The 21,874-nt window shown below is 38.9% G+C and overlaps 1 long non-coding RNA gene across 5 annotated transcripts in view; it reads right to left on the bottom strand.

Annotated features, from left to right (window-relative positions):
- Positions 1-21,874, bottom strand: part of LOC144283221 (uncharacterized) — a 310,775-nt gene that overhangs the window by 277,493 nt on the left and 11,408 nt on the right. Inside the window, exon 2 of one of the 5 annotated variants that reach the window (XR_013351655.1) lies at positions 12,774-12,850. The exons of the other annotated variants lie outside the window; for them this stretch is intronic. This is a non-coding gene — a long non-coding RNA (uncharacterized LOC144283221). The remainder of the gene's footprint in view (positions 1-12,773; positions 12,851-21,874) is intronic. 5 annotated transcript variants of the gene reach the window in all.

Here is a 21,874-nt window from a genome sequence, read left to right as displayed (position 1 = left end):
TTCCTGCTTACAATGTATGATCATTTAACTATTCCAAATATCAGGCACTCCAGCCTTGGGCTGAGAGAACATCTTCTATCTCTGATATATCTATGGCCATAGTACCAGAGAGAAGAGACACAATGAATCTAAAATGTTCATCTTAGAAGTGACATATGTGACTTCCATCTGTATTCCATTAAATAAAGCATGTTCACGTGGCCACTCTTGACATTGACAGGGTTGAGACACATATACCTCACACAAGAAGGGGTTCCTCAAGGAGAGAAAGTGAAATATTTGACAAACAATAATATAATCCTTCACACCAGGGATCAGCAGGCTGCAACCCTCTTTTCTGACATTTGGAGTTTGCCTTTTTATTTGTTGGCCATTAAACTTTACAATACTGCCCTGCCGTTGGAGTAAACAAAACAAGCTAAGGTTCTAAAGAGAAAGAACCAGAATGCCCAAGTGGGGATAGTCCCTACAGTTCACATAGTCACAGCACTATATTTTATGAATGTGAAGACTGACTCAGAGAAGCTGCTGTCTTCTCCAAGGCAACCTTGCATCATGTGAGAGCTATGACCAAGTCCCAAACCACTGGTCTCAAAACTTAGGCTCCTTCTTCTGTGGCCTACATAACATAACCCAACTTAATCTCTACGAACCAGACCCTTTGCCTTGCACACCACAGATATAGTTCCCGCCCTTGAACCTGATTTATGGTCTTGCAGTGAGAATCCTCCAGGGCAATGAGCTTCAATGGGGCTTTTCTCAAACCAGCCCTCCTCACTTCGTTGAGAGAGGCTGTAATTATGCTCAGTTCTTTGCCTGCTTCATAGCTTGGTACTGACATAGTGAGAACATCTACAATAAAAACATCTATGGGGCTTTGTTTCCTTTTGTATAAATTCATTGTCTGGAATCTGGCAGCCCCATATCTTAGTGATTTATCAGAATTAGTCCATTTAGGAAAGAGTGCCTTGTTCAACTAAAACCTCTTCTCTTTATTTTATTCAAATCCTGGTATTGTCAGGTGGCTTCAACAAGCTCTCATATCTATTTTAAAGTGAAAAAACAAAACAATTCTTCTCCTAAAGCCTCTTTATTCTAATCTTTTTCATGCTTCTTGATTGTATAATGAACACCGTTTCTTCATCATCATTTTATTCCACATTGACATACCATGTAACTTGACTGCATAATCCAAACGCTACCTTCACTTATGAATGGGTCGAATCTTAGAAAGGGTAGCAAATGTAATGAAACAAAGAGCCATTTTTAAAGAATAAAGTGTGGTTTATTTAGACTTTTGTCCTTAGTTTTTAACATAAGCTTTTCAATATATCATGAATTTTATGTCCTTCAAATTGTCTATGTAAAACAAGGAACAAACACTCCAATGTTCTCAAATCCTTACGAAAAAAAGGTATGTGCATACTAATGCACAATATTAGCATTTTGTCCATTCTCTGACTTTTGAGTCCATTATTTTACTATCCCTTGTTTTCTATTTTTGATACATTTATGGCTGCACTTTTTTTCTTCTAATGTATTCATGATATTGATGTGCAAGGCTTAGTGCTAAGAAATGAGCAAACAGTAAATATGTGGAGGAGTCTGAGGATACAGAGATTGAGTGATTCTGAGAAATAAATGTTCAGTGCCTGCAGAGAGGTTAAAGAATGTTTTTTGACAATTTCAGGATTTGGAGTCTAAAAAGTTGCTTTGGGGTCCCCCACCCCTAAATTGGATTTCGACACCCTCTTCTCATTTGCTAGTTCTGGCAAAGGATACCTAGAAGTAGTTTATGTGGCTTACCTTTGAACAGCTCCTAGGAATTTGAGAAGTGAATTCACCTTCTAATGATTTGTTGTTCTGCAATTTATATCCACACATACACATATATAACACAGGTATAGTATTTCCCTGAGGGTTCTCCAACATAAATAAACTAAATGATGTCATGTCAGACAAGAGAAATTCTTCAGAGAAAGCCAACTTGGCATACAGAATCCAGCTATTGGGAGCACGTCTGAATAGGCAGAGTGTGTGCGGAAAAGCTGCTCCCTACAATGCCAGCCTGTGGAAAAGCTGAAAAGTTTGGTTATTTGGTTAAAATAGGACTATTTTCAGAAGACATCATCAATGACTGGACAGATGACTGGATTAGGATGAAGCAGCCATCATTATGCCCTGGAAGTCTAAGAACTTAACTTGCTCCATGACTTCATTTCCACGGCTCAGTTTGGTGTGCTTCATATTTGGCCACAGTAACTACACCATGACCCTTTCTCTCTTTGCCTAAAAAGACCAGGCATGATATAAAATATATTGATAAACACCAATACAATTCTAAACTATAGTATCTTTTACATATAATTATTCTCCTGTGTATAAAGATAGCACATGTTCCCTGTAGAAATGCTGGTAAATAAGTATAAAGAAGAAAAATTGCATGAAATGCTACTGCTCAGTCATAAAACTTCTAAAATATTTTATATATTTCCTTCTAGCATTTTTTCCTAGGGTGACCCATCTGTATCTCCCTATCTACATACCCACATCACATACAGAACACCCCCATCCCATCCAACACACACACACACACACACACACACACACACAGGGAGGAAGGCATCCTCTATCATTACTAGAAAACTACTTAACCTTTTCACTTCTTAGTTTTTCTCGCTCTAAAATGTGGATAAAAAATAATGCTTCACACAACTAGTATAATGACAAAATAAGTGAGTTAGTATATGTAAATGGTTAAAACATTTTTTGGCCATAATGGATGCTCAATAAATGTTGGCTACTATTATTTTACTGTATATAGAATAAGTATATCTTACTGCTTCCTTTTTTTAACTTAATAAAATACAAACTGTCTCCCCACCTTCACTGCTATAACCCTAGTCTAAGCTAGCATTATCCCTCTCCTAGATTACTGCAATGATTGTTTACTTGATGTCCCTAGTAGGACCTAGTAGGACCTACAGTCTAGTCTCCATATAGTAGATTACATCATTTGTTACAAATATAAATCAGACCATATTGCTCTCTTGCTTAAAACCTTCCAATGATTTCTAGTTACACACAGTACAAAATATAAATTTCTTACTATATTTATCATTAAGGGATTGGATTCTAAGTCATGTCACAGAATCCTGGTTCACATAGCCCAGCCAAACAGGAACTGGAGGCAGGTATTCTAGAATAAGAGTAATAGCCACATGGCCCCCTCAAGTTCCCAGGCACCTTTTTACCTTTTTTTTTTTTTTTTTTGCTTTTTATTATTATTATTATTATTTTGCTTTTTACCAGGCACCTTTTATGCTCCAAAATTGTTAGCCCAAAGCTCTTAGGCTCATGGTTGCAAGGCATTGCTCCATTTCTAGGATGTTGTCTGTGTTCCAAGGAGAAAGGAGTAAAAGGGCAAAAGTCAAAGTCCTCCTTCCACACACTGATTTCACTAGACACCTTTATTGCCATAGATGTGCCAAAAACAAACAAACAAACAAACAAACCCTAATCCCTACTTCAGGAGCAAGATACATCAGGATAACCAGTATATTAATTATATACATTGATGCACAACACTAAACTGGTTGTCTCTGTGGGAAAGAAGAAAGATGGGATTCTAAGGTAAGCAACCAGCAGTATCGCCAGCTGCTGGCCTGCAACATCCTTCCTCATGCCCACCCTCCCTAACTCTCTCCTTGATACCACACCCAGCCACACCTGCATTAGTCATTAGTATGCACCAAATACCTGCTTGCCTCAAGATAGGCCATTAGCTCTGCTTTCTCTTCTGCCTAGAAAGTTCTGCCCAGTGGTTGGGGTGTGACTGGCTCCTTCTCTTCATCAGGTCTTAGTGGAAACGAAACCCCTTCAGGGAGTCTTACTTGATTGCCTGAGCAAAGTCACCCCTCATCTGCCCCCACCACCCAATTTGCTTCATAGCTCTTATCACTAGTTGAAATTACTCTGTTTATTGATTTATTTCTTTATTGTCTGTCTCCTTGACCAGCATTACAAAGTAAGAGAGCTGAGCCTTCACTCTTGACTATATCCCCTGTGGTCAGATCAGATCCTGGAACATAGGAAGTATTAGATTTAGTGAACAAATGTTGAATGCACTACAGTACTTTCTATTTTCATTAAATGCTCTCAAGATCATTTAATAGCTATAAAATATTCCAATGAATGTAACACTATTAACTACTTCCTATGGTTTGCTTCTAGAGTAAACTGAATGCTGGTCCCCCAAATATCCACATCATAATCCCTTGAACTGGAGAATGCTACCCGATACGGTGAAAGCAACTTTGCAAACATGAGTAAGCTAAGGATCTTAATTTTAAGAGATTGAGTTTAGAAAACAAGGATATTACCTTGGATTATCTTCATGGACCTGATATAATCACCACCGTCCTCATAAAAGAGATGCAGGAGGAGTCAAAGTTGGAAAAGAAGGCAACATGATGACAGAATCAGAAATTGAAATGACAAGCTTTGAACATGGAGAGAGGGGCCACAAGCCAAGGAATATGGGGGCCAAGAGAGCTGAAAAAGACAAGGAGACAGATGCCCTCAGACATCCCACAGGGAATCAGTCCTCAGTGTAAAAGCTGCTTGTAGGCAACTAACTTGGGTGATGGAAACCTGAGTAAGGCAGAAGGGGCCACAGTGACCCCCATCACCTTGCTGAATGCAAGCAGGCCCATAGGCTGCCTTAGCATATCCATAAGCCCTAGTTGACCAATGGGTTACTTACACCTGGTACACAAGTACCAAAAAAGTACAATTCCGTATGTTCCTATACTTCCTCACCTTCCCCCTTTAACTATAATCAACCCCCCACCCCACCACCACCCAAAGCCTTGCACAGAGAGTCTCTCCTTTGCTTTCCTACCCACTGCTCCCTTGCAATGTATTCAATAAACTTCTATCTCCTTTGTTCTCCCTTGGGTAAATTCTTTCACCACCTGTGCTGCTGGCCTCCATCCAACTGGGTCATCTTATACACACCTTGACTTTAGCCCAGCAAAAGTGATTGCAGACTTCTGACTTCCAGAACTTTAAGAGTGGCCATGTTTTTAAAGTCATTGAATCTCGGGGGATCCCTGGGTGGCTCAGTGGTTTAGCACTGCCTTTGGCCCAGGGTGGGCCCAGGGCATGATCCTGGAGTCCCAGGATAAAGTCCCACATCAGGCTCCCTGCATGGAGCCTGCTTCTCCCTCTGCTTGTGTCTCTGCCTCTCTCTCTTTCTCTGTGTCTCTCATGAATAAATAAATAAATCTTTAAAAAATTAAAGTAATTAAATCTCAAGCAATTTGTTATAGTAGCAATGAGAAACAAACACAGATATTTGCTTTCTTCCCCCCCTAAGTATTTATTACTGTCATGATGTTGTAAAGAACTTCATTTAGATAGGAGTCCAAGATGGTGGAGGACTAGAAGACCTTAGTTTCATCTGGTCCCAGGAATTCAGCTGGAGAGCTATTAAATCATTCGGAACACCTGCAAACTGGAGATCTAAAAACAGAATAGCTAAAACTATACAAATAGAAAAGTGACTACTTTCTGCAAAGTAAGAGATGTGGAGAAGTGAATCCCAGATGATATATGGGAAGATAAACCATGGGAGAGCAGGGTGGGAGCCTCTATAAGTCTCCATAAACTGGCTACTGGAAAGTGCAGCGGTGTACAAAATCAGAATTTTTAGAAATCTGCTCTGGTGAGGGACATCCCTGTCTGAAAGGTGCTTAGGCAGCAAAGTGGGGGGTGGAATCCCAGGTGGGACAGCATGGTCTCAGGATCCTTGGCGCCACAGGAAGACCAGTGGTGTCTGAATGCAGCAGAGTTCCCAGGCATTGGAGTGGGGAAGCCAGCTGCCATTAGTGAGCCCAGAAGTGGGCTTTCAGCTCAGGGTTGCTATAAACTGTGAACCATGGCATAGTTAGTGACCATGTTCTGAGCAAGGACCAGCAAGCGGAAGAACCAGCAAGACCCCTCTTCCTCCCTGGGGAGGAGCAGTGCAGGAGTAAGCCACAGCAGTCTGCAGGGTTTAGAGACTCAAAACATGGTCACATGCCTAAGATAAAAACACTCAGTCATAGGCTGGGTGAGCATTGAGTGTGGACAGAGACCAGGGAGACAGAAGTGATGGACCACTTTTCCCTGAGGGAGCACTGAGGAGTGGGACCCCAAGCTTTCAGCTCTGGGACTGGAGATTGGGAGGATGCCATTTTCACTCTCATCCTCTAAAGCAGCAGGAAAAGGCTTCAAAAACAAAAGCCACATGGAGCAATCCAGAGCAGATTACTTAGCCTTGCCACCTGGCAAGGGCAGTGTAATCCCACCTGGGGCAAAGACACCTAAGAATCAATGCAATAGGCCCCTCCCTCAGAAGATTAGCAAGAACATTCAGCCACCATCAAGTTTACTGATCACTGAGACCTGCAAAGCTCCAGCGCTGGGGGAATATAATATATAGAATTCATGTTTTTCTTTTTTTCCCCCATGATTCTTTAGTTTTTCAATTAAAATTTTTTTATCTCTTTCCTTTTTCAACCATTTCTAATTTTATCAACTCTTTTTTACAAACTTATTCTAATTTTCACTTTTATAGTTACATTCTGTTCTTTCATTGCATTTAATTACATATATATATTTATATATATATATATATATTTTTTTTTTTTTTTTTATAATTTTGGGATGTAGTTTCTTCTAACAGACCTAAATACACCCAGGATCTAGTGAATGGCTATGTTCTCTTTACTTGTCTGATCATGTTTGCTTTCTTCTTCTTCCTTTTCCTCTTTTGTTTTCTCCTGTTTTGTTAAAGTCTTCTTTAATTTTCATCTTACAATCACTTTCTATCCTTTCAATGTATTTAATTTTATTTTTATATATACATGTTTTTCTTTCTTTACAATTTTGGGATGTAGTTTCTTCTAATAAACTGACAAAAATACACTCAGGATATAGTGTATTGCTCTGTTCTGTTCACTTATCTAATTATATTCTTTTTTTCCCCTAATTTTTGTTTTCTGGTTTCAGGTGTCTTCTGATTTGTTTAGCATATATTTCTCTGGGGTCCTTGTTGCCTTTTTAGTATTTTGTTCTCTCATTCATCTATTCTTCTATGAATAGAATGATAAGATGGAAAAATTTGCCTCAAAAAAGAGAACAAGAGGCAGTACTGACTACCAGGGACCTAATCAGTATGGACATACGATGTTGGAACTAGAGTTCAGAATAATGATCATAAAGATACTAGATGGGCTTGATAAAATGTATAGAAGACACTAAAGAATCTCTTTCTGGAGAAATAAAAAAGGCTATTAGTGAGATATAATAAAAAATGGAGCCTCTAATTGCTAGCATAAATGAGGCAAAAAGAAGAATTAGTGATATAGAAGACCAAATGATGGAGAATAAAGAATCTGAGAAAAAGAGAGATAACTACTGGATCATGAGGGGAGAATTTAAGAGATAAGTGATACCATAAAGCAAAACAATATTAGAATAATTGGGATCCCAGAAGAAGAAGAAAGAAAGAGAGAAAGGGGCAGAAGGTATATTGAAGCAAATAATAGTGGAGAATTTCTCTAATCTGGGGAAAGAAACAAGCATCCAAATCCAGGAGGCACAGAGAACCTCCCTTAAAATCATGGTCATGATCCGAGGGTCCTGGGATTGAGTCCTGCATTTGGCTCCCTTCTCAGTGGGGAGTCTGCTTCTCTCTCTCCCTCTGCTGCCACTCCCCCTACTTGTGCTCTCTCTCGCTTTCTCTCTCTCTATCAAATAAAATCTTAAAAAAAAAAAAAATAGGAGAGATAAAAAGCTTCCAGAACAAACAGAAACTAAGAACTTGTGATGACCACACCAGCCCTACAAGAAATTTTAAAAGGGGCCCTTGAAGCAAAGAGCCCAAAAGTAACATAGATCAGAAAGGAACAGAGACAATATACAGAAACAGTAACTCTACAGGTAATACAATGGCACTGAATTCATATCTGTCAATAGTTACTCTAAATATAAATGGGCTAAATGCCCCAATCAAAAGACACAGATATCACTGGATAAAAAAACAAGACCCATTAATATGCTGTCTGCAAGAGACACAGACACCTCCAGATTGAAAGTAAGGGGACAGAAAACCATTTATCATGTTAATGGACATCAAAAGAAATCTGAGGTGGCAATTCTTATATCAGACAAATTAGATTTGAAACCAAAGACTATAATAAAGATGAGGAAGGACATTATTTCATAATTAAAGGGTCTATCCAACAAGAAAATCTGATCATTGTAAATATTTATGCCCCTAACATGGGAACAGCCAATTATATAAGCCAATTAATAATAAAATTAAAGAAACACATCGATGGTAATACAATAATAGTAGGGGATTTTAATACCCACTCACTGCAATGGACAGATTATCTAAGCAGAAGATCAACAAGGAAACAAGATCTTTGAATGACATACTGGACCAGATGGACTTCACAGATATATTCAGAACACTCCAGCCTAAAGGAACAGAATACACATTGTTCTCAAGTGCACATGGAGCATTCTCAAGAATATATCATATATTGGGTCATAAATCAGAGCTCAACCAGTACCACAAGACTGTGTTCATTTCTTGCATATTTTCAAGCCACAATACTTTAAACTGGAACTTGATCACAAGGAGAAATTCAGAAAGGCTAAAGAGCATCCTACTAAAGAATGAAAGGGTCAAACTGGAAATTAAAGATAAATTTTTTAAAATCCATGGCAAAAACAAATGAAGATGAAAACACAACTTGCTCAAGACCTTTGGGATGCAGCAAAGGCAGTCCTAAGAGGGAAGTATTTAGCAATACAAGTCTTTCTCAAGAAACAAGAAAGGTCTCAAATATACAACCTGACCTAATACATAAAGGAGCTAAAGAAAGAACAGCAAAAAAAGCCTAAGCCCAGCAGGAGAAGAGAAATAATAAAGATTAGAGCAGAAATCAATGAAACAGAAACCAAAAGAACTAGTAGAGCAGATCAATGAAACTAAGAGCTGGTTCTTGGGAAGAATTAATAAGATTGATAAACCATGCTAGACTTATCAAAAAGAAAAGAGAAAAGATCCAAATAAAATCATGAATGAAAAAGGAGAGATCACAACCAACATCAAAGAAATACAAACAATTATAAGACCATATCATGAGCAACTATATACCAACAAATTAGGCAATCTGGAAGAAATGGATGCATTTGTAGAGACATATAAACTACCAAAACTGAAACAGGAAGAAATAGAAAACCTGAGCAGAACCATAACCTGCAAGAAAATTGAAGCAGTAATTGAAAATCTCCCAACAAACAAGAGCCCAGGGCAAGATGGCTTCCCAAGGGAATTCTACCAAATATTTAAAGAAGAATTAATACCTATTCTTCTGAAACTGTTTCAAAAAATAGAAATGAAAGGAAAACTTGCAAACTCTTTCTATGAGGCCAGCATTACCTTGACCCCCAAACCAGACAAAGACCCCACCAAAAAGGAGAATTACAGACCAATATCCCTGATGAATATGTATGCAAAAATTCTCACCAAGATACTAGCCAATAGGATCCAACAAGTACGTTAAAAGGATTACTCACCCCAACCAAGTGGGATTTATTCCTGGGCTTCAAGGGTGGTTCAACATCTGCAAATCAGTCAATGCAATACACTACATTAATAAAAGAAATGACAAGAACCAAATGATCCTCTCAATAGATGCAGAAAAAAGCATTTGACAAAGTAAAGCATCCTTTCTTGATTAAAACTCTCTACAGGGATAAGAGGAACATGCCTTAATATCGTAAAAGCCATATATGAGAAAAGCCCACAGTGAATATCATTCTCAATGGGGAAAAACTGAGAGCTTTTCCCTTAAAGTTAGGAACACGGCAGGGATCTCCACTCTTACCACTGCTGTTTGACATAGTACTAGAAGTCCTTGCCTCAGCAATCAGACAACGAAAAGAAATAAAAGACATCCAAATCAGCAAAGAAATCAAATTCTCACTCTTGCAGATAACATGAGTCTATATGGAAAATCCAAAAGACTCACCCCAAAATTGTTGGAAATCATACAGGAATTCAGCCAAGTGGCAGGATATTCAGTCAATGCACAGAAATCAGTTGCATATCTATACACTAACAATGAAACTGAAGAAAGAGAAATTAAGGAATCAGTCTCATTTATAATTGCACCCAGAACCATAAGATACCTAGAAATAAACCTAACCAAAGAGGCAAAATGAAAGAAATTGAGGAAAACACAAAAAAATGGAAAAACACTCCATGCTCATGGATTAGAAGAACAAATAGTGTTAAAATGTCTATGCTACCAAGAGTAATCTATACATTTAATGCAATCCTTATCAAAATACTATCAAGTCATTTCACAGAGTTGGAACAGATAATCCTAAAATTTGCGTGGAGCCAGAAAAGACCTTGAATAGCCAAAGGAATGTTGAAAAGAAAACCAAAACTGGTAGCATCACAATTCTGGATTTCAAGCTCTATTACAAAGCTGTCATCACCAAAACAGTATGGTACTGGCATAAAAACAGATACATAGATCAATGGAACAGAATAGAGAACCCAGAAATGGACCTTCAACTTCATCGTCAACTAATCTTCAACAAAACAGGAAAGACTATTCACTGGAAAAAAAGAGTCTCTTCAATAAATGGTATTGGGAAAATTGGACAGCCACATGCAGAAGAATGAAACTGGACCATTTCCTCACACTATACACAAATATAAACTCAAAATGGATGAAAGACCTAAATGTAATACAGGAATCCATCAAAATCCTAGAGGCGGGCACAGGCATTATCAATCTTTGTGGCTTCAACCATAGCAACTTCTACTAGACACATCTCAAAAGGCAGGGGAAACAAAGACAAAAATAAATTATTGGGCCTTCGTCAAGATAAAAAGCTTTTGCACAGCAAAGGAAACAGCTGACAAATCAAAAGACAATCAACAGAATGGGAGAAGATATTTGCAAATGACATATCAGATAAAGGGTTAGTATCTAAAATCTATAAAGAATTATCAAACTCAATACCTAAAGAACAAATAATCCAGTCAAGAAAAGGGCAGAAGACATGAACAGACATTTTTCCAAAGAAGATATACAAATGGCCAACAGACACATGAGAAAATGCTCCACATCTCTCAGCATCAGGGAAATACAAATCAAAACCACAATGTGATACCACCTCACACCAGTCAGAATGGCTAAAATGAGCAAATCAGGAAATGACAGATGTTGGTGAGGATGGGAGCCCTCTTATGCTGTTGGTGGGAATGCAAGGTGGTATAGCCACTCTGCAAAACAGTATGGAAGTTCCTAAAAAGTCGAAGAGAGAGTAATCCTGTGACCCAGCAATAGTACTACTGGGTATTTACCCTAAAGATACAAATGTGGCAATCTGAAGGGGCACTTGCATCCAATGTTTATAGCAGCAATGTGCACAATAGCCAAACTATGGAGACCCCAGATGTCCTTCAACAGACGAATGGATAAAGAAGGTGTGAGATTATTTATATATATATATATATATATATATATATATATATATATATATATATATATGCCGCCACACAATAGAATACTACTCAGCTACCAAAACAATGAAATCTTGCCATTTGCAACAATGTGGATGGAATTAGAGGATATTATGCTAAGTGAAATAACTCAATCAGAGAAAAACAATTATTGTATGATCTCACTCATCTGTGCAATGTAAGAAACAAAACAGAGGAATCATAGGGGAAGAGAGGAAAAAATAAAACAAGATTAAATCAGAGAGGGAGACAAACCATATGAGACTCTTAATCCTAGGAAACAAACTGAGAGATGCTGGAAGGGAGGAGGGTGGGAGAGCATAGTAATTGGGTGATGGGCATTAAGGAGGACATGTGATATGATGAATACTCGGGATTATATAAGACTGATGAATCACTGACCTCTACTTCTGAAACCAATATATTATTTGCTAATTAACTGAATTTATATTTTAAAAGACTAACATAAAAAAATAGAATAATTGTTGTAAGTTTACAATTGTGTTTTAACTGCTGTTAAGATACAAGTAACGGTTGTAAAGTTCATAGAATAAATCCAATCAATTAAAAAAAAAAGAACTTCATTTTACATATATTTTTGTCTGCCTTTTCAATGATTTCATTAGAAGAGTTTCCTAGAGGCAAAATTCCATTAAGTTGCACCGCCATACAATTGCCCAGGCTGTGGCTGGCTAAATGCCTGAGTAACCTGGCTGTTTAGAAGTCTGCTATTTTTGAACTATAGCCACAGGACCTACAAAGAATTAACTCACTTTGTGGAACAATCACACAAACACAAAGAGATTGCTTTCCAGGGGAAACAAGGCACATAAAAAATAAGCGAAAACAAGGGTACTTTTTTCCTATTTTAACTTCTTATCATTAACATTATAACACAGAAGTGGGGAGCAGGAATGAGTTAAAACCTAAGACCAGAAAAAGCTCAAGTTCTGCTCCAAAGACCTACACACCTTTGATACCTGCCAGATGGGCTTTTGAAGTGTAAAATAGGATCAGTTCCCTAAGGGAAGGCTGACACACAGGTCCTGACCTGTGAATTAATCAGAGAAGGCTCTGGATGTGAACAGACAATGTGGGATAGGGTGCGGTCAGTGTGTAGGCTGCCTCACCAGGGTGGTATTCATGACAAAAGAGAGAAATCATTTACCTGAGGGCCAAGTGACAAGTGTGTGGTCCCTCGGGGCAGAGCATGTCAATGACCCTCCTTCAGCACAGACGAGGAGCCTGTTGCAAATAATTCAGTATGGGAACTCGTGAATGATTAACTTTTGTGTTCTCCAAAATTTCCCTGCATTCTACCCCAGACCTTGATTCAGTTTTTGTACACCAGCAGCATTATCATTGCACAGGAGTTTGTTAAAAATGCAGCTCTCTAGCAGCATCTAGATCTTTTGGAATTAGTAACTGCATCTTAACAGTTTTGCCATGTGACTCTTAGGCACATCAAGGTTTGTTTTGTTTTGTTTTAATTTTAATCATGTATTTTATTTAACCCAAATTATCCAGAATATCATTTCAACATGTAATCAATATACAGATTATTAATAAGGTCTTTTTTCAAAAAAAGATTTATTTATTTACTTATTTATTCATGAGAGACGCACAGAGAGAGGCAGAGACATAGGCAGAGGGAGAAGCAGGCTCCCTGCAGGGAGCCGGATGCTAGACTCAATCCTGGGACTCCAGGAGCATCACCTGAGCCAAGGCAGATGCTCAACTGCTGAGCCACCCAGGTGTCCCCTATTAAGGTCTCTTACATTCATTTTCTCATAGGTCATTTAAATCTAGTGTGTATTTGCAGCATATTTCAATTTGGACTACCCATAGTCATTCATTCATTCATTAATTCATTCATTCATTCATTTATAATTCAATTTGCCAACATATAGTATAACACCTCTGAGTGAAATGAGTCAATTGGAGAAAGACAATTATCATATGGTTTCACTCATATGTGGAATATTAAGAAATAATGAAAAGGACCATAAGGGAAGGGAGAAACTGAGTGGGGGAAAAATTAGAGAGGAAGACAAACCATGAAAGATTCTTAACTCTGGGAAACAAAAAAAAGGGTTGCAGAAGGGAAGGTTGGTGGGGAGATGGGGAGTAACTGGGTGGCATTAAGGAGGGCACATCATGAGATGAGGCACATTATGGTTTGAAATCATCAGGCCTAGGGCAGCCAGGGTGGCTCAGCGGTTTAGTGCCGCCTTCAGCCCAGGGTGTGATCCTGGAGATAGGGGATTGAGTCCCATGTCGGGCTCCCTGCATGGAGCCTGCTTCTCCCTCTGCCTGTGTTTCTGCCCACCTCCCTCTCTCTCATAAATAAATAAAATCTTAAAAAAAAATCATCAGCTCTAAAGCAGAGTCTTTGTTGGCTCCACTCAGTGACGCACCTCTAGGAGTGCCACAAACACTGCCTGGCATTACTTGGAGGGGCTCAGTAATATTTGCTTTATCAATAATTAAATAAGTGAATGCACCAAGCCTTACACGCTGAAGATGAATTTGAAAAGATAAGGTACTTGTGTATTATATTGTGTTTACACACACACACTAACACGCATGTGCACACATATTAAAGTCAAAGAATATTTTTTGAACCCAGACTCCAGGTGCAGGAGCACAACCTAAAGAAGTAGCTGCAAGATGAATTTTCTTTCTGGCTGTTGTGAAAGCTGAAATCCAGGAAAAAGGTTATGATAAGAGGGCTGGAATGAGCCCCAGGGGAGTTATTCTCACAACTGACAAGAGGACATAGGTCTAAGGTTCATCCCTGTCAAAAAGTCGTGCCCTCTCCTTGGGCACAAATGGATCAAGACTCAGAAGAAGGAAATGACAGCCAGGATCTTGAACCAGAAGGGATCTATGGAGGCTGGCTCTAAACATGGATACTAGAGACTGCAGACATTCCTTCTCTGTCCTTGGCATAAATGCAACATTGTTGACTTCTAAGAATCATTCATATCAGAGACTGGTCATATCACCACCACCCAGATGACTGGAAAATTTTGGGCATCACATGAGCCTCCCAGATTGTTGAGTGATCCTAGCAAGACACCTCTGTGATGAATGAGATTTAATTTTCTTTCAGCCTTGTGATACAAAGACCGAGTCAGACTTCATTTCACTTAGAGAAAAAAAAGAAGCATGAAAGTTCCCTTGTTTATCATTTCTTTTTAATTTTTTATTTTGAAAATTTTAAATGGAGACATAAGACAAAAGGAAAAATAATGATCCTTTATTACTTATCACCTAGCTTCAAGAAATATCAATTTACTGCTAAACGTGTTTCATATGTACCTCCCACTTTGCATTCTGGTTATTTTTATCTAATTTTTATTAACAGCTTTACTGAGGTATAATATTCATAGAATTCACCCATTATAAAATTACAAGTCAATAATTTTTAGTGAAAGTATACAGATGGGCAAATATCACCACAATCCAGTTTTGCAACATTTTCATCACCCTAATGCCCCCCAGACTCCCTCCTCCCCACAAACTTCCATGAGTTTTTATCGTTAATTCCCAGAGCTACCTCAGCAACCGCTCAGTCTCTACAGATTGTCTCTTCTGGATACTTCATACATATACAGAGAATTACATGATATGTAACCTTTTATTTCTGGATTCCTTCAGTTCCTGCCTTCCTTCTTGAGGCTCCTCTATGTTGTAGCATATATAAGCAGTTTCACTCATTACTGGAGAGTATTCCAATGTATGATGATATCACATTTTGTTTATGCATTTACATGTTGATGGACATTTGGATCTAGTCTGAGGTTTTTGTGTTATAGTAAGACTATGAATGATCATTTAGAAGTTTTGTATATTGTATTTTCATTTTTCTTGGGTGGATATGTAAGTGTGGAATTGTGAAGTCATATAGTAGCTTTCTAAGAACCTGAGAACCTGTCATCCAATGTGGTCGCACCATTTTACCTCCCATCAGCAATGCGTGAAAGCTTCAGTTTCTTTACATCCTCTCCAACACTAACTTTTTTCTCTTTTTTATTAGAGCCATTCCAGTGCCTTGGAAGTGGTATCTCATTGTGCTTTTAATTTTCCAATCTCTAATGTCTAATGATGTTGAGCATCTTTTCATATAACTTGTCCTTCACATATCTTCTTTAGTGAAAAGTCTATTCAAATAGTGCACCCATGCATTAATTGGGTTGTCTGTCTTATTATATTCTGGGCATAAGACCTTTATGAAATATATGATTCGCAAAATTTTTCTCAACCCAGTGTGTGGTTTGTCCTCCCATTTGATTAATGATGTTTTTTGAACCCTGTGACCATGGATGGTGACGGTATCTGCTCATTCAGTGTGCAGGGGCTTCACTCACCAATATTAGTTCATTTGGCTACCACATATGACTGGGAAGCTGATTTCAATGGACACTTCTCAATCATTACAAAGCACCAAGATCTGCAACTGGAGAAACCAACTCTGGCCCAGCTTCTGGCTAACAGGGTGGCTCAGGAAATAGGCAGCATAAGTGCAGCAAAATCCCTCAGGATTTTGATAACAATTAAGAATTAACATCTTCCAAATCATGAACATGGAATGTTTCTCCATTCATTTAGGTCTTTTCTAATTTTTGTCACTAATGTTTTATAATTTTCAGTGTACACATCTTACTCCTTTTGTTAAATTTATTTCTAAGTATTTTACTCTTCCTCATGCTATTGTGAATGGAATTGTTTGCTAAATCTCATTTTCAGATTGCTCATTGCCAGTATATAAAATTACAATTGATTTTTATAAATCGATCTTATATCCTGTGACCTTTTTTAAAAAAGATTTTATGTATTTATTCATGAGAGACACACACACAGAGAGAGAGAGAGAGAGAGAGAGAGAGAGAGGCAGAGACACACAGGCAGAGGAGAAGCAGGCTCCATGCAGGAAGCCTGATGTAGGACTCGATCCCAGGACTCCAGGATTACGCCCTGGACTGAAGGCAGGCGCCAAACCGTTGAGCCACCCAGGGATCCCCTATATCCTGTGACCTTGATGAACTCACTCCCAGTAGTTTCTTTCTGGAGGTTTCCATAGGACTTTATACATACAAATGTGACATTTTTTGCATCCTGTGTTTACGCAATAAAATTCAAAGCAAATTGATTTTAAACTAAACAAATTATAATGAACTCAAAATTATTCCAGTTATATTATGTAGTTGCATATGCCTAAAGAGCAAAGTGAGAGAGGTGTCAGTGGGCCACACTGGGAATCATAGGTCATCTGCAGCCTCCCTTACCTCTTCTACAGTCTTATGAGACGGTCTTTCATTTGGGAGTTTTGTCAAAATGTGCCTATTATCTATAGGATTGTGTCAGAGGGGAAAAATCATTGATAACTGCTGACTTTGGAAGACTGCTTGGCCTGAAACACATCCTTAAGGAAGATTCTAGGGAGTCAGATGTGGTCCTCAAGAGCAGGAGCAGCATGGGAAAAAACCAACCAGAAGGTAATGTATTTTGATGTGCCCATGTGAAAAGTACAAAAATGTAAGAGGCATCTTCCCTACCTCACAGAGGATATACATAAAATTGGCAAAATTGGCCTTTTTAGTCCTGTTCAAAAGTACACAATTCAAAGAACTGGATGAAGTTATGGAAAAAAAGAGGTGTGGCAATAATTTATTGCCATAAAAGTCACAAAATCCTATCATAATATAATCAAATCCCAATATATCATTGAGTTAATGTGTGTAAAGCACTTGACTCAGAGTTTGGTTAATAGTAAATGTTCAATAGATGGAAGTTGTTTATATTATTACTATTAATTTTGCAACTAAGATGAGAGGCATTCTGTGACTTTATAACCAGTATTTGTATGGCTAAGAGCAGTTCCCTGATCAATTTGATGGTCATTTCAAAGACAATTATCATGAGACTCTGGAAGTAGAAAAGGCAGTTCAAGATAGAGGTGGGCTTCAGAGGATAAGGTTAAGAAAGATGAAAAACACCAAAACCTTATACTAACCACACATGGCAATCAAAACTACCACTGCTTATCCCATGTCCACTGCAGCATTATTCACAACAGCCAAGATGGGAAAACAACTAAGTGTCCATCATATATAGAGAGATATGTATGTGTGTGTATATATATATATATATTATATATAAATGTACTATTTATATATAATGGAATTATTATTCAGCCACAGAACGAAGGAAATCCTGACATTTGTGAGAATAGTTATGGACTTTGAGGGCATTATGCTAAGTTAAATAAGTCAGAGAAAGACAAATACTGAGTGATATCACTTATATATGGAATCCAGAAAAGTTAAACTCCTAGAAACAGATAGTAGAGTGGTAGTTACCAGGGACTGGGAGATAGGGGGAAATTGAGGAGATGTTGGTCAAAGGGTACACACTTCCTGTTATAGAAAAATCAGTTCTGGGTATCTAATGCATAGCATGGTGACTATAGTTAATTATGCTCTATTATATTCATGACAGTTATTAAGAGAGCAGATCTTAAATGTTCTTACTGCACATAAAAAAAGGTAATTCTGCAAGCTAACACCATGGTAGCAATAATTTTGCAATTTATAAGTGTATCAAATCAACACATTGTACATCAAATTTATACAATGTTACACATCAATTATAGCGCAATAAATCTGGAAGAAAGACTTCAGAGTGCTTATGGAGAGACTAGTGAATGAATGCGTGCATCTGTATATGTGAGTGTTTCTATTCAGAAAATCTATTTCAAGCTTATCCATAATTATATTTAATTGCATCTTTAATTTCTAAATTGCCAGATTAAGACACAAGCTCCCTTCTCATTGATACTGCAATTGCCTGACAAAGAGGAGGTTGTATGGCCAGCGACTGTAGTCAGAAGGGGCAGTTTCAGAACAGAGTCCTCTCCTCCTTTCCTCTCCCTTTTATTCCCTCTCTTGCATCTTCTCTATACTCCAACTCTAGCTAAGCACACAGTCATCTGACCCTGGAGGTTACAGCATCACTGATTAGGGAAGAGAAGGGTTTTTGGCTAGGTCTAGTTCATTTGGTGACAACATATAATCCCAAAATCAAGTTCAACATGGTTGGAAGGTTTTCAGACCCTAAAAGCACGGGGATCCACATCCAGAGACACCACCTCTGTCTTGCTCAGCTCTTGTGCTCCAAGTAACTGAATGAAAGCCCAAGCCTGCCTGACAGGATGGCCCAGAGCAGGGACCCCCAGGAGTGGCCTGAATACAGTAAGGCAGCAAGAATGTTCAGGTGGCCAGTCCCCCCCAGACCCCTCAGGAGAAACAGGCATTGTCCAGGCTTCCTGGCAACAAGGCAGTCTCTGCCCATCTCAGGCTCTCTGCTCCTAAGCAGACAGACAATCCTACAGCCAGCAGAGAGAAAAGCCCAGGTTGCCGAAAGAAACAGGGAGCCAGTTCATTGATTTCATATGTGATACGTGGCACAGAGTGGCTGCAGCCTCGGGAAACATGGCACTGAACGGAATGAACATTCTAGACTCAACTTTGCCATGTGGCAAGTGAAGCCATTTCACTTCCTTCTCTGTTTCTGCTTCTGTGTATTGGAAACAATAATTCTTACCTGCAAGGTTGCATCAAGGATAAAAAAGGAGCATGCTCTAGAATGCTCTCTGTGAGGTCCAAAGCGCCAAACAAATAGGAACCAAAAAATGACAAGCTGCCTCCATGGTGTGATGTCTAAACTTGGCTCAGATACTAATATTTAAGTGGCTAGAAGCAGGGCCAGTTTTCTTACATTCTTCTAACAAAGGTAATTTTAATTATAAGATTATACGTAGTATTTTAATTAAATTCTATGATGTTATTTTCATTTGATTGAAATGTGTATGGTCATAAACTTTTCTTTTTTTCTTTTTTGTCCCTGAATGGGTCCCTGTACAAAACAACATTGTTTATCATGGCTCTAATTGGTTCCCTTGGTTCAGCCTGACAGTCTCTCAGATTCATCCTTCATGCCACTGCCAGCCTGCTATGGCTCAAAGACAAATCTGAGGTTGACTCCTCTTTTTCCCTAAAGACCCATATCCAATCAGTCAAGTCTTATGGATTCTGCTTCCTTAATATCTCTCAAATCCATCCATTTCTCTCCATGCCACCTGACATGCCTCCATTTTAAGTCACTATCATTTCTCATTGGAAACTAATGAAATAGCAGCCCACACTCCTAGGGGCCACTCGTGTTGCTCTTTTATCTCGATTCCTTTTTCCATACTGCCACCAGAATGAGCTTCCTGAAGTGCAAATTTCCTCATGAAACTGCTGACTGGAACCTCTGGATGTCAGCATCATCAGGATGAAACCCCCAGCTGCTGGACCACGTGTTCTGCTCTTTCAGGTCCAGTCTTTAGGTTCAAGCTTGCATTCAGCTCCTCTGTCTGACCTTGCACCATTCCCCTTGCACCTTCCACTCTAGCCCTTCCTAACTATGTAAGGCCCCCCCAGGAACATTCTCACCCCGAGGACACTTTCTCTACCAGCTCCAATACTCACTGTCTTCACATGCCTTATTTCTTCCCTCATCATCATCATTACCTCCTTTGGGAATCCTTCTCCAGACTGGGCCACATGCTCTTGCTCTGCATCTTCACACCATTTACCACTTTCTTATACTTTTACTTATCTATTTGCTACTAAGTCATCAATGAGACTATCAACTCCCTGGGAGCATGAATGGATCCTTGTTCCTGGTATATCCCAATAGTGGATGCTGAATTCTCCTACAGATTTCTTCCCACTTCTTAGCTCCTGTGGATACTGATAACCGATGACTCAAAGCCATGTTCTTTCCTGGGCATTGCCCCAGGCTGCAAAAAACTGCCTTCCCTACAGTTACAGACCCTCTTAAGGACACTGGGCCATCAGTGACCAAATGACATTGGCATTCAAATGTCAATGGACTCCTTTCCTCTTTGGGACAACTCTATAAGGTCAGCTCCGGCACTCCCAGTAAGATTGGGCATGGCCTTAGCTGTAATCACATGGAGCACCTGCTTCTCTCCCTGCCTTGTCCTGCTATCCTCACTTTTGCTCAGGTCTATATCCCCAAATATTCTCCAGGAAACCATCTGTACACAACTCACAATTTTCGTTCTATTCCCAGGGAATCCAGTTAAAAACAGTCCTTATACCCAATATAATATCTGGCCCAAAATGTAGTTGACATACGAACTAATGAATGGATAAATACCTTTTTATTTAAAAAGAATTTTAAAGATTTTTATTTATTTATTCATTAGAGACACAGAAAGAAAGAAAGGCAGAAACACAGGCAGAAGAAGCAGGTTCCATGCAGGGAGCCTGATGTGGGACTCGATCCAGGCATTCCAGGATCACTACCTGAGCTGAAGACAGATGCTCAACCACTGAACCACTCAGGTGCCCCGATAAATACCTTTTTAAAGCCAAATCTTAGAGAAGAAAATTTGTATCATTTATGTTTACATTTCTAGTGCCCAGTACAGGGCCTGACTACTTAATTGCTTGAATGGTCCTTCAGAAGTTCTCTCTTATGACCAAGGGAGCAGTCTTCTGGAGGCATATGGCTCCTTTCTTTATCCATCAGGTCCAAAGTGATACAAGCTTAAAGCATCAAAGGAATGTAGCATTACATTGCTCTTCATAATAATGAAATCCATTGGCTTCAAAGGAAGAAATAGTTATATGGCAAATTACAAAGCAGTTAGAAAACACTGTTTTTCATTAGGATTTAGAGGGACTGTGTTTTCCTCAAGAATTAAAACAACTTTAGGGTGGGCTGTGTGGTGTTCTAAGAGATCTAAAAGGGCTTTTTAGAAAGAAGTATATTTAGGAGAATCCCCTAATAGACCTCCCTTGGAGGGTATATTACCAAACTGAATGATGCTGTGAGACTTGAAGCACCAAGACCCCCCGCCCCCCCCCCCCCGAATCACTCTGCAGCTCTTTGGGTTATCACTGATGGTCCAAATAAAAACTTCAGGATTCTACCCTGAAAACTCAATGACTTGGTCTTGGAGAAATGTCCTAATGAGGGAAATCATAATGGATCCTGAAGTAAGGGTTAAAGTTTCAATGGGGAAATCCAGAAGATAAGACTCTCTAGGATTGAGAAGCAAAACCAGGGATAAAAGTCAGAATAGAAACTGTGGATGTATTTAAAAAAGACCCATCTAGGAAAGAGTTGACTTCTTAGTTAATACACACATGGGGGGTGCCTGGGTAGCTCAGCTGGTTAATCTCTGCC

Source organism: Canis aureus, chromosome 14 (genome assembly GCF_053574225.1).
Source record: "Canis aureus isolate CA01 chromosome 14, VMU_Caureus_v.1.0, whole genome shotgun sequence".
Classification (NCBI taxonomy): Eukaryota; Metazoa; Chordata; class Mammalia; order Carnivora; family Canidae; genus Canis; species Canis aureus.
This window is presented reverse-complemented; position numbering and strand designations above follow the sequence as displayed.